The following is a 14,953-nucleotide window of genomic DNA, read 5'->3' as shown; positions in this document are numbered from 1 at the left end:
TATTATTCGGAAACTCTGTCTGAATACCATCAGGTGCAATGCAAGAAATAGCCTTGAAAGGGGTAGCTCACTATTATAGATGCTGCTACCATTTGGGGTAGAAATGTAATAATATGTTCAAGTGAACCAATATGATTAATGTTTAAAGTTAGTCTCCGTTCAAATTATTTTTAAAATAAAGTTTTGTGTGTTGAGGGGCATAGTGAACCAAGCCTTTTGGACCACTCAATGGCAAACGAAAGGTTCAAGCCTATAACAAACAAAAGCTCTTGACTCACATAAATGTGGATAAACATAAGAGACCTGAGAATGATTAACTAAGCAAATACTTACATTGTACAATGTTGATGATGTTAAGAACACTGTATGAACTGCTCAGAGCACAATTAATTAACATATAGGACTTGCCATAAGATGAGCTGTTCAGAGCTTAAAGGAAGCCCTTGTGACATTTCCTCTCTTGAGTTTCTATGATCCAGTAAGGTAACATCAAAGTTTTAACTAACATAAGCAGTTATAGGGAAAGGCTAGAAATATGTGGCATTGTATACTCTTAGAAGACAGCTTAAAAAGGCCATCTGATAAACTGTACACTCACTGTATATATAAATATAAGCAGGTTTTTAGTCTATTACATCTTTACATCCGGCGCCGCCAAGAGTGGCAGCCTTTTCAGCAGCTCCGTGTACGACTGTATGTGTATGTGTACTTTTCTACTTTTATTTTTCTGTTTTTATTTATTGATCACTCCTATCACTGTTTTATGTGGATTTGTTCACTGGACACACTTACTTTTACAACATGGGCATGGATTTTTACACGCCGAGACTCGCCTATTCAAGTACTCAACTTCGAACGCTGAGAACAAATGCCAGTGCCGGTGTGGTTCCATATTTACCCGACGAGGTAAGAAGGCGGTATCGTGGCAGCAGAGCGGGCACTCAGCTAAAAATGAAGCGGCTTGCGAGAAAGTGGCGTTTTAAGCCTTCGGTGCCTTCTGTGATTCTAGGGAATGTGAACTCAATCTCAAATAAGATCGACGAACTGGCTGCACTGGTGAAAAATGTCAGAACCTACAAAGAATGCAGTTTGTTGTGTTTCTGTGAAACGTGGCTAACTAACACCATCCCAGATGCCAACGTGGAGCTACCCGGGTTTAGCACAGTTAGAGCGGACAGAGATGCAAGTACCTGTGGGAAGCACAAAGGAGGAGGACTCGCTCTCTATGTTAATACACGGTGGTGTAACTCTGGACATGTTAACGTCAAAATATCCACTTGCTGCAGGGACATCGAACTTTATTCTTGTGAATTTCCCATTGGGATTAATAAAGTATCTATCTATCTATCTATCTATCTATCTATCTATCTATCTATCTATCTATCTATCTATCTATTACTGAATTTAATGCATTTTGGTATATTTGCGGGATACAGTATTCACCAGGGAGGCATCTGGCAGGGTCTAGATGGTGATCAAAGCAATACTTCAGCTGATGTTGCCAATTATTGCAGTGCTTTTCTACACAAGCAGGTGTAGAATAAAATAGCCTCAGAGAATGAATAGCAGCCACAAACTATTAATCAAATAATATTTTTGTATTTACTGATGTGAACATAATCTTGGTCTAGTATGTGCCTTTATGTTAGTGATTGTTCTTTGGTTATGATTTCACTATTGCTGTGCCACATTTATGTAAATCTGTTTAAGTGAGACCGTCTACTTAGTGAGGAGCACATAGTGATTATACATTGAAGTGAATCTTGCTGAGTCCATCCCAATGAATGCAAAAAACTCACCCACTGACAACTGGATCATCATATTAAGGCTAATATTGGCTCACTTGCAATGCCGTGTCAAAACAGCACTGGAACCTGTGCAGTTTGCCTGCCAGGACCACACAGCGGTGAATTATGCTATCACCTTTGTACTGAATAGAGCCTACTCCAATCTGGAGAAACAAGATGGCAGTGTAAGAATGTTGTTTTTTGACTTCACTATTACATTACACAACATACAGTCTAAGCTGCTGGGGAAGAAGCTCTAGTCAATTCGGATTGATGCCACCACACTTTCCTGCATATTTGACTACCTAACTGGGAGCCAACAGTTTTTGTGGCGTAGATCAGATATGGACATGAGTAGTATAGGGACTCCAGAAGGAACTGTACTGGCTCATTTCCTGTTCACACTGTCCACCTCAGATTTTATATACAACACTACAGCATGTCATCTGCAGAACTTTTCTGATAACACATCCAAAGCTGGGTTTATGAGGGGAAGACAGAAGACTGAGTACAGGACTCTAGTGAAGGAATTTGTAGAATGGTACAAACTGAATCACCTGCTGATCAGCATCAGTAAGACAAAGGACTTAAGGAAGGTCAAGCTCACTCTGGCCCTGGTTCTCATTGAAGCTAATGATTTGGAGATGGTGAGGACATAAGAGTACCTCAGGTTGCATTTGAATGACAGGCTTGAGTGGAGTACCAACACATAGGCTTTATACAAGAAGAGTCAGAATTGCCTCTCTTTCCTAAGGAGGTTAAGGTCGTTTGGTGTTGGCCACTCTTACATGTTTTCTACCAGTCTGTAGTGAGCAGTGCTATTCCCTGTATTCAAATGCACTGAGGAAACGGCATTATTGCAGGTGATGCCAACAAATTAAACAAAGTGATTAAAAAGGCAGGTTCATTCTTAGGACTTCTGCTGGATTTACTGGATGAAGTGGTAGAATAGAGGTCACTCATACAGCTGCTTACTGTTCTGGACAATGATTCTCAGCCACTGTATGAGGTCTTGGCAAATAAGACGAGTACTTCAGTAACAGAAGCTACATGTGAGGATGTTTATACCTTCAGGCATCAGACTTTATAATTAGTCACCCTATGGTTATGGTGGTCTACTATGTGTGACGATGCGGGTTCCGCTCCATGCTCCCATCTTCCTTCTTGGAGACTCTTGAACCCGCCACCGTCGGTTATGTCACAGATGAGCTGGACAGTGAGGCACAACAATGAAGCAAAGGAGATGGTGCAAAAATTGCAAAGTGCTTTTATTAAAAATGACAAAAATCAAAGTGTCCAAATAAATAGTGCAGTGCTTCAAAGTAAATAATTAAATAATCCAATTAAAATGAGTGAACACTGGGGGTTAAAAACACAATAGAAAAAAAATCCTTTTTAAAACCCGAGGTTAAAATAATGGCTGAAAGCCATCCTTTTAAAAAACATATTCTGGTGCCTTTCTGTTGGTGACTCCCCTGCTTCTCCCGTCCAGGCTATGCACCAGGGGAGCCACCCTATCTGCAGCTGACCTTCTTTCTGCCTTCTTTTGCTGGTCTGTTTGCCTTTCTGATCCCTGGCTCTGGTATGCTTCATCAGACCATGACTTGGGCTCCGCAGCAACCAAAGTCCCGACTCCCGCTGCCTTCTCGGCCTTATGCGGTGAGCCATCCTCCTTCCAGTCACTCTCGCTCCTCACTAAATGCTCAGCGGGAGCGACCACAATTGACTGCTCCCGGGGTGCCAGCCAAACACCCAGGCTCACTGCTCAGCTGCACCTTCGCTCGTTCACGCACGGGCTTTCTCCTCCCTGCTTCCTGCCTTCTTCTTCTCCTTTTTCTCCTCCTGTAACCTCCGTTCATCTTTTTTTTTCTCTTCTCCCTTTCCTAGCTGCCTCGTGCTTCTGTTATTTAGTACAGGGACATGGATCAGGTGTAGCAATTAGCAGCTCCCGGCATCAATTACGGATGTGGACGACTCGTCACCCATGCACTTAAGCGAGGGCCGCCCGCATCACGAATTCACCTGGGAACTGCTCCTGCCACACTACCACACCCCTTCTCTAAGTGTGCGGCAACTATTTATTTAAAAAGTGGCCCTGTTGGCTTGAGCTGTGGACCCGCTACACCACACTATGGTTATGTGTTCTGAATGGTACTGAGCTGGTCTAGCAGTCATCTTAACAGACAATGATGCTATGCACAATATACTGTGCCAGTGACCGGCATCCTTTACTGTGAAACTGTAAATGATAAGCATGTGAAATTCTAATAACTTACACTTAATAAATACCTACACTTTATTAAATACTTATAGATAATTCTTGTTATATGTGTATTTCTGCCTTTTTATATCTACTGCCGTAACCCTGCTATTTCCTTCTATTTATCCATCTAGTGACTGAAGAACAGATAAACTTTGGTAATCACACATTATTGCTCTGAGTCAGTGAGTCACTCAGCAATAGAGTAGCTGGGTTTGTAAAAATGCACAGAGAGAGATAAAATGCTGAAATTGTTCTATTTATGTAATATTAAAAGAGACGTTTCATGCCAGTTTTATTACAAAATGGCCAAGTCACAGGTAAACAAATAAAGTCGTTCCCACGATGCTCCCAGACTGGCCATGGAAGCTGATTGTAGTAGAAATTTGTTTGCGCTAAGGTCAAGCTGTTTAGCTTTACAAAGTAATAATTGTTTTGCCCAAACCTGCTGGCAACAACAATCAGAAAAGTCAATACTTGACTAAAAGTAACCATTGCCAAAGTAACTGGCAATTATCCATGACTGTTTTTACAAGGATTGTAAATATGCAACTGATGAGATAACAGACAAACATTGCAAAAAAGCATCAGAAACCCCACTTCTTAAGCCACTCTAGCAATATTTAATTCCACAAGACGAGCAGAGTAATTGATGGAAAATAAACATCAGAATACATTTGGCTGCCTTATTTTACTTCATGTTATTTCCAAAACACCATCAAGTGCATGAAATGTTGTTTGGTTTGGTGAAATTCACAGAAATATACATACAGACACATAATCCAAGGACAAAAATAATCATCATTTCCTAACAACTCATGCACAGTTTAACATATAAACACTTAGATTATTGTTGCTTAAGGTCATGATGTTGAACGTGGAAGTTACTGTATAAGGGATACTTTAACCTTTTCAGCTGACAGATTTCAGGTACCTTGAAAGTCTTGTCAAGCTAACCAGGAGTGCACTGTATTCTGGGAAAGCTGAAAGAAGGAAGGAGTAATATTGTTTTCCATAATTAGATTGTGAAGCTTATGTTTCCCATAGGAGCTTGTGATAATGATTGTGTAACATTTTCTGTGTTTTGGGAAACTGAAAAGTGTTAACAGAGTTGAAAAAAATCTAAGGTGTTTTGTGTATGTTTATCTCATGAAGAATGAGAAAGCTATTATTGTAAAAGAAGATGTTCAATAGAAAAGAGGTTTATCTTAGTTTCTGCAATGGACACTTTCATAGAGCTCTCTCTAATTTACTGCTACAAACACTTTTATGGAGCTTTCCCAACTGTTGCTGTTTTTCTGACACTGTTGGAAAGAACTCGGCACAGTTGCTGCTCAATGGAAAAATGCACATTTTTAAAAAGCCTTTCTTGGCTGCTGCTTTCAGAAACTAAAGTGGACATGGCATTGAGCTCTCTCTTAGCTGCTGGACACTTTTAAGAGAGCTGTCTCTGGCAAGACGTCTTTCAATTTTCATTTTTCGATTAAAGATATATCATTTGCATCTAAAGAAAAGACACCATCTGTGAATTGTTGCCAGGGAGTGAAGACCTGACCTACCAAGGCTGTGTCATTATTTGTATCACTTTAAATTTGCTTTGATTATTTATTATGCAAATAAAATAATATTTAAGTGAATGCTTAAATCAAGCAACTCTGTTTGGCTGCTACTAGCCTAGCCAAAAGGTTTAGATTGTTTAATTAACATTCCTGTGAAGTCTTGTATTGGTGGTAAACTTGGTTGAAGTAAAGGAGTGAAAGTAAATAACAACAACATTTATTTATATAGCACATTTTCATACAAATGATGTAGCTCAAAGTGCTTTACATAATGAAGAAAGAGAAAAAATAAAATAAATAAAATAGAATTAGGGAACACTAATTAACATAAAATAAAAGTAAGGTCCCTGGGTTTAAATATGGGGGTTACAATAAGGACACTGAGAAAGGTAAATGGTTGTAGCTGGGAGTTTCATTGCTGGTTTGGATATTTCTTCCTATTTCTGTTTAGAAAAGAACCTAGGAGGTTAATTGGTAACTTTCCTGTTAAATGCATGTCACAGGTGATCTGACAGCACAATAAATCACTTACAGTACTTATAGTTATGAAACGTGAGGGTCCTGCTCTTGAGAGACCTTTGCCACTTACAAGATAGAAGGAGACTGAACAGACAGTGGGTGAGTTATGCGGGTCCAGATTATCTCATAGAGGATTTATGTGTTAATATTAAAATGTGCTGTGAATCCAGAGTGGAGAAGTGACAACCAATGATTTTTGAACTTGTGTGCACCACTGTCTCTGGATTTTTCTGTTCTCTTCTTATATTACCATATAAAACCATGCTTAAGTTGTTATAAATACTTTTAATAAAGGACAAGTAGAAAATGGCTATTACTTTCTGTGAAATTCTCAGAAAGAACAGTCTCTGGTGAAAACGTGCCCAAGCACATATCAAGAAACTGGATGCACCAACCAGGTAGAATCACCTGTTTTATTTTAGATGAAATACAATATGGCCCTGTAACGATGCCAGAGATCCAGTGCTAATTAGGATAAATGAGCAAAGTACATAAACTGAATAGATTTCAGTTAGGGTGAGATATGGCACGGTGACACCCCGTTCACTCCTGCACATGCTTGAACTCTGGGTGTCTGTAACGTTGTAGCGGTGCTACTAGGGAATGAAATTTCAACTCCCAGCTGAGGGTGCAGGGGCTGCTGGGCACAAGGAGGCCGACATGACATTTAAAAGGAGGCCAGTTCTACGGAGAATGGAGGAAGATTTTTGTGTTTCGTGTCTGTAGTTGCCTGTCTGTTTGCCTTCCCATTTGATACTTGTGGATTCTTGTTTACTCCTGGATCGTCTCCTGTTTTGGGTGTATGGACTATCTAGTGTATTCCTGCTGCATGAGGACGGTCTGAGGAATTGTTGTCATCCTGTGAAGAAAGGAGAGCTCCTGATCCTATTCACATGTCACTATCTCATCAGGAAATACCAGTAGAACTGTCTTTACATTCATATACAGTGTGCTGATCTCTGCACTATCTACCTCCATCACTTCATTTCGTCATTTGCTGTTTTTCATGGACTTCATCGTGTGTAGTTTTTGTTAGTAATTTGTAGTTGTTTTTGAATTTGTGTTTATTGTATAATCACCGTAAAAGGAACTGGGGTGGGATTGTTGTAGTTTGTGTAGTTATTTTTCGTTATTTATTGGTTATTACATTCTGTCATTTCTGTTTTAAAACTGTTTGCTTATTGTCTCTGTGAAGGAGTGTGTGTGAGTCGGGCCAAGGCTGGGTGCGTTCCTGGGATCCCCATTGAAAAAATAAATAAATCACCGTCATAATGATGGTGTGAATCTTATCTGGGTTTTAGTCCGCTACAACGTAACCGAATGGATCAGTGGTGTAAATTGGAAGCACAGAACCAAAAGATATTCAAAGAAAACAAATCAATACTAAGTGAGCTACTAAAGCAAGAAAAAGAAAATTCTAGAGTCAAGCACATCAAATTAATTGCAGTCATCTGCTGTGACACTGATTGCACAACAATAAACAGAAATACATTAAGGTGAAAATGTACAGTTTTTACGTGGCTCAAAAATAAAGGTGATGAAAAAAAAAATAACTAAAACACATGATTAGACAATTCTTCTTCTTCTTCCTTCTCCCAGGACAAAAATCAAGAGGCCAGAAAAAACAATTATCAAAATCAAAAGTGATAAAAAAAATGGCACAAGTACAGTACAGGAAAATCAGTGAAGAAATCAAATAACGCTCTATATACATGAACACTCATTAAGGATCGCTGTATCTAAATCACCCAGCTACCTTCTCTCTCCAACCCCAGACAGTCAAAAGACAGCCTCTGCTGGGTGCTTCTCAGTTTTAAATACTGAGCCGATCTACCTGGCCAATCATTTACACCGGTCTGACAACAACCTGTCAGCAATGCCACTTGTGACCTTCCACCCCATAAACCTCTCTATAATGCATGCATCTCATTCGCACACACACACCCACACACGCATGCACACTCCTCCAACTTCAGACAACTTCCTGAAGTTGCTTTCATCTTTTTTCCTCTTTCTTGGGGACTTTCAATCTTACGGCTGCTCTGCATGCCTGGCTTACACACCTCCCTTTTCAGCCATGTACTCTGCCTCGACCTAATGGATGTCCATCCCCAGTATGGCAAGAAGTAACACTAGGATGTTGGCATGCCAGTGCTCATGTATTAACATGAATGATGGGCCTCCTATCCCACGTCAAAACTGGCAACAACGTTTCCATGTGCCTTAATACCACCACCACCATAGCCGTTTAATCCCAAAACCTTCTCACCTACTCTGCAGGTAAGTGCACTTTTCATAAACTCAAAAATTAAACCACTCTGGTTAGTTATAACCTTGTTTCTCAATGTCCAATGATATGGCCTATCACAGGAACCTGTACAGATTAAGGACTCCAACTGAACTCTACAAATTGCACCATCAGACCATGCTAGAGGAGGTGACAATAACAAGTTAAAGGCAATGTCTTCTTCAACTGATGCAGATAGCAATAAAGAAGATACAGTTTGACAGATTGTTAATCTTACAGCATACACATCTGCACTGTTTAGGCTCTGCCTTCAGCTGGGTGTAAATGGTTTTATTTGTTCTTTTTCTATAACAACAGAAATGGGACTGCTAACAAGTACAGTACTCAGTGAAGGTTACACCCTTACTTTTAAATGGACAATATTAGTAACAGATAAAACTGTGTTTATCACAAGTAACTTTTTTGAATGTTTTCTTAAAATTATAATAGTTTGCTATAGAAAATCATACTTTTCAGACAGCCTATCAAAACTGAAAAATAAGTCAACATTAATTAGTGTATCCTTAAGCTTTGTGTGGATATGAAGCAATAAAATTGTTTTTAATCTCTCTCCTTCTAGCTGTTATCCTGTGTTTGTGCAAGGTAAGCCGTCGAACAAGTCAATCGCCATTTGTTTCGATCCAGGGCATCTTTGGGAGTGATGTCAACTTGTTGCCTGTGCTCCTTGATTCGGTCAAGCCAATGCTTCTTTAGTCTTTCACGGGCTTAATCGTAGGGCTGTTTTGGCCACTGAGTTCTTGTCACACTAGAGTACGTGACCGTACCATGGAAGTCGTGCTCCATGCATCTTTTCATTGATCGGCACTACACCCATGATATCGTAGACATCTTCATTTATGATGTAGTCAAATTGGGTAAGGCCAAGGACCCATAGCATCCACATCTCCATGACGTGGAGTGTTTGCTCATGCATGGTGGATGCTAGCAAGTATTCAACCCCGTACACTTACTCTGATACAGCTTAAATGAGCACAGCTGACATATATTACAAGCACATTCAGGTAACATGCATTTTAGAGAAGTTGTGCTATTGACAATGGTCTAAATGCATCCATCCTAATTTAATCAGCTGTACTTCCTTAAATGTTAGTCATTTTTGGTAAGATCTTGCAGGCTAGCAGTGTCAGTTAAGGTGCTGCAAACAATTATGTGTTATTAATTAAAAAAAGACTTTCCAAAACTCTAAAAATTAATTGATGTTAATTACAGAAGTACAATGAGTAACTGAAGTTTTTTTTTCACTTGTCATTTCAATTTCCTTAGGGAACATGCTCACTGCCATGGTTCAGGAGCTCCAGGAAGACTGAGTCTTAAGAATGTCATTTCTAAAATCTGCTTTTTTTTGTTTTGTTTTTCCCCAGAGGTGTCATATTTCACCATAAGCAATACTTTGAGTTGAGTCTAGAAACAGCTGGCAGTGTAGTATATCAAGCTGTTTACCACAGAGTTGCAAAACAAAACAATATGGATTTTGGATAAAACATTTCTGTGTTCCATATTTAACTTTACATACAAGGGTGGGCAAAAGTAGGTCTACAGCTGTTCTTATGGAAAAAGACACACAGGCTATGATTATTACAACAGCTTTATTAACTCAATAGATTTATTAACTTCATTAACTCAAAAGAATGTCACAATGGCACAGTGCACTTAGGCTCAATCTCATAAGTGCTCGCCAGCCTCCATTATTTACACAATCTTGTAGTCTACTTGCTATACTCAAGCTCACTTTAATTATAATAAGAAGAAGAGAAATAATACAAAATAAATAATACAATAATTAATAAATATAGTCATATGAAAAAGTTTTGGAACCCCTCTTAATTCTTTGGATTTTTGTTTATAATTGGCTGAGCTTTCAAAGTAGCAACTCCCTTTTAATACAGGTACTCCTCACTTTACGACCAAGTTCCGTTCCTATGTCATTAAGCGAACTGGTCGATAAGCGAGGAGCTTGCGCCGGGAATATAGGATCGTTGTAAAATTATAAAATTATATAAAATTATGCAACAAACTTCACATTTTTTCATAAAAAGACATACATATGTACATATTATCATTTGTAAATGATTCTGTCGATTTTTAGCCTTCACATGCCTTCAAAGTCTCAAAGATACTGCGTGCCTTAGCTTGAATTATTAAAAGGCTTATCAGCATATTATTTTGCATCTCGTTGTCAAACCAGATCACCAATAATTTCTCCATCTCATTAATAAGACCTGTTCGCTGCCTAGTTATTATGGCTTTAAATCCTGTCGATGATTTCACCACCTCTTTCACTCTAACTTTATCCTTTAAAATCGTTGGAATTGTCGAATGTGCTAATTTCAAATCACATGATATTTCTTTAACCGTTTTACCAGCTTCGTAGTCTTGTATGATTTTTATTTTCATTTCAAGGTCGATAGCTTTCCTTCATTTCTTAACAATTTCTCCAGATGATGCCATACTTTTTCTTTTCGTCAACATCTGTACTATTTTGGGGTTAAAAATATGTAAAAAAAAAAAGAGGTTGCACAGTGACTGCTTGTAGGAATGAAACTGACTGAAAAGCGCCTAGCAAGACTATAGTACGCTCAGTGCACATGTCACCATTCGCCATTGACCGACACTCAAGCTGAGAAAGGGGATTCCCCGAATTGCAGGTCGAAACTCGATTGGTCGTAGGTCCGAGTGGTCATTAAGCAAATAGGTTGTAAAGTGTGGAGTTCCATGTCTTATGTACCTGTCTTATGCCTTATGCCTTATGGAAACAGTATTATTTCAGCAGTGACATTAAGTTTATTGGATTAACAGAAAATATGCAATATGCATCATAACAAAATTAGACAGGTGCATAAATGTGGGCACCCCAACACAGATATGACATCAATACTTAGTTCAGCCTCCTTTTGCAAATATAACAGCATCTAGACGCCTCCTATAGCTTTTGATGAGTGTCTGGATTCTGGATGGAGGTATTTATGACCATTCTTCCGTACAAAATCTCTCCAGTTGAGTTAAATTTGATGGCTACCGAGCATGGACAGCCTGCTTCAAATCATCCCATAGATGTTCGATGATATTTATGTCAGGGGACTGTGACGGCCATTTCAGAACATTGTACTTCTCCCTCTGCATGAATGCCTTTGTAGATTTCAAACTGTGTTTTGGGTCATTGTCTTGTTGGAATATCCAACCCCTGTGTAACTTCAACTTTGTTACTGATGCTTGAACATTATCCTGAAGAATTTGTTGATACTGTATTGGGTTGAATTCATCTGACCCTCGACTTTAACAAGGGCCCCAGTCCCTGAACTACCCACACAGCCCCACAGCATGATGGACCCTCCACCAAATTTGACAGTAGGTAGCAGGTGTTTTTCTTGGAATGCGGTGTTCTTCTTTCGCCATGCAAAGCGCTTTTTGTTATGACCAAATAACTCAATTTTTGTCTCATCAGTCCAAAGCACTTTGTTCCAAAATGAATCTGGCTTGTCTAAATGAGCATTTGCTTACAACAAGCGATCTGTTTGTGGCGTGAGTTCAGAAAGGGCTTCTTTCTCATCACCCTGCCATACAGATGTTCTTTGTGCAAATTGTGCTGAATTGTAGAACAATGTAGAGATGCACCATCTGCAGCAAGATGTTCTTGCAGGTCTTTGGAAGTGATCTGTGGGTTGTCTGTAACCATTCTCACAATCATGCGCATATGCCGCTCCTGTAGCAGTTGAAAGTGGTGTATAAGGAGGATGCTTTGAAAAAGTCAAGTGTCTTTGAATGGCGTAAGGGGTTCTAGGAGGAGCGTGAAGATGTGCACCATGACACCAGAAGTGGATCATCGGTCATGGTAATGTTTCAAACCATGATGCACTCAGCGTTTGCAACTTCCTGCCTAAGAAATCAATTACTATTTTGAATCATCCACCCTATTCAATTAGCCCCTTGTGATTTCTGGCTCTTCCCAAAAATAAAACCTGCCATGAAAAAACTAAGAGTTTTGGACATTTCTGGCAGATATTATAATGTGACAAAGGAACGCAAGGGTATTACAGAAACAGAGTTCCAGGTATGTCACCAGCAATGGCAACGTCATCAAACTAAATGCTTAGGTGACAGTAGCTGCTAGAGCAATAATATGCACACATTTTTTCTACAGGTTCATTTGATGAATTAAATTGTCACACCTCGTACATCCGTTTGTGTTTTATTATTTCTTTGTAAAGTATTCTTAGTGTGTTTTTCCAGTGTAACTAAGATATTCTGTTCTTATTGTGTTCTGAAAAAGTTAACAAGGGAACAATAAAATAATAATTAAATATATTTTATTAAAATTCTTTTTAAAGATAAATGGGTGCACCAAAAGACTTATAATATATTAACTAATTTGGAATTTTTAGGTAATATTAAGACATAGTTGTGTTATAAGGTTATATCATTTATTTGAAAATTGATTGATGGATACCAAAATGTTTCTTGACTGTGTTATGTAAATTGCCCTAATTTATTTAAGATGCTGGTTTGTTAGAATAGTCAGTCAGTCACAGTGAACTGATTAAATGTACTGGTGTGGCTCCCTCAAGCTTGTTATAATAAAAGACGTCCATCTTGTAAGTGCATTAAAGATATGTTTTGAGCAATATTTTTATATTACTTTTTATATTTTTTTTCTAATATTACTTATTCAACCAGATAACTGCTTTCATAGAGCTCTGCTTATGTTTTTGCACCACTTTATCCAAAACTGTACATTTTTTGTGTAATCGATGGTTTATAAACCTAAAGCCAGTTTCTTCTCTGCAAAGTTCTGCTGCAGACTTAAATTGTAATTTTGAAAAAAATAATACTATGGCCTGTCTGTGTTCCTTGCATCTGCAATAAACTAGTCAGTTAATGAGTTTGCACTTTCATGCACAGTTGTTACTAAGTGGTAAAGTCTCTTCAGCTGGCTTCCATTTAGCCACTATTTTACATAAAACAACAGCAAATTGAGTGGTTTACAATACACCATGGAAGCTTGTGCTATACGTGCCCTTATCAATCAGCCACTTCTTGAAATCACTAAGATCTCTTCTTCAAGTATAGGTAGCCATTAAAATGTGCAAACAGGTTTGCCCAGCAATCATAATCAGATTTTAATTGCTTATCTCATACGTGAATAAAATACCTGTGTTCAAAGTAATTTATATTGCTCAGTTGCTTGAACATTTTCTTTATTTAATCAGGTACCTCTATGTATAAGCAAAGCACAGATGTTTTCCAAATTTTAGGAGGTACCTCACAGCATGGGAGAATGTCATCTTGATTTTTTTCAAATTTGGCAACGATGAGCCTTATTACACTAAAACAGATTCTGAGCTTTGTTACACCATATACAGACAGAAAGACAAATATCAGGATATTCTTAAACCCATGCAATTTAAGTCATAGTCCAAGTGGGCCTGAAGCCTATCCCATTAGCAAGGCATTAAACAACCCTAAATGGGTGTAAGTCCAATGCAGGTTCTACACAGAGAGAAAGATCAGGCTGCAGACCTCCAGTGGCAGAACCTTCTGAATCTGCTCCTGTCACAGGACGCAGTACAATATTTTATGTCCCAAAATATTCATTTTGTTAAAGATACCTTAGAAGTTTTTATATGTACCAATAACAGTTTTACAACCTTCACATGATCTAAGTGATTACCATTATTTATTATTGAATGTGCTAACATTATGTTTTATAATGAAATGCATTACTTCAGACTAGCGATATATGACCATTGGGAGTATATGTCCATTTAGCCAGATCAATGCAAGTTTAGCAGATACAGCCTGCTGTCGGTCCAGCAAAACAGATTACTGCTTTCTTTCCCTGAACGAATAATTTACAAATTTAACTCTTTAAGGACATAAGGTGGACTAAGCAGATTTCATTTATGAGCAGCACAGCTGCAGTGTAATGTAAAAAAACACCATATGTCAGAAGTTATAGTGGAAATCCACAAACCCTATGAAGGACAGGAATCTGAAATTACTGTGTAAGCATAATTGGAAAAGAGCATGCATGCCCAGTGCTGTACCAGATGTTTTTCATAATTACAATTAATAATAATTAATAATTACAATTATCTTTTTAAATCAGGTACTTGAACAAATAATGCCATACTGTGCACCTTCATTTTCAAGTTCTTGATAGAACACCTACCTACATGTTTAGCTGTTTAGGCCAAGAGGCAAGAGGGAAAGAACTATGTCTTTACTGTACATCAAGTTTCTGCAACACTAAGGGGGTGGGGGTTGGTGGGCTTTTTTTCCTTTTTACATTATGACAATGTTGCTGTTTATTTCTTGTACAATAATGTTTGAAAAATAAAATAATCAGTCATTTACAGGCCAAACACATACCCTTTATGAGCCACTTGTAGATTGGCAGTGTCTAGTTGCATACGTTATGAGAGACTGTTCTCTTTGGCAACTGTAAAACCTAATATAAGAGATCAGACATCATATTAGATAGTTGGTTGATGTTGTATTGTAAAATTACTGGCACTCCGTCCAG

At 38.4% G+C, this 14,953-nt stretch overlaps 1 protein-coding gene across 2 annotated transcripts in view; it reads right to left on the bottom strand.

The window, feature by feature from the left end:
• nlgn4xa (neuroligin 4 X-linked a) overlaps window positions 1-14,953 on the bottom strand; it is a 553,330-nt gene that overhangs the window by 473,407 nt on the left and 64,970 nt on the right. The window lies entirely within an intron of this gene.

This window comes from Erpetoichthys calabaricus, chromosome 4, assembly GCF_900747795.2.
Source record: "Erpetoichthys calabaricus chromosome 4, fErpCal1.3, whole genome shotgun sequence".
NCBI classification, from domain to species: Eukaryota; Metazoa; Chordata; class Cladistia; order Polypteriformes; family Polypteridae; genus Erpetoichthys; species Erpetoichthys calabaricus.
The sequence above is the reverse complement of the archived record's forward strand: the minus strand, read 5'-3'. Positions and strand labels throughout refer to the sequence as shown.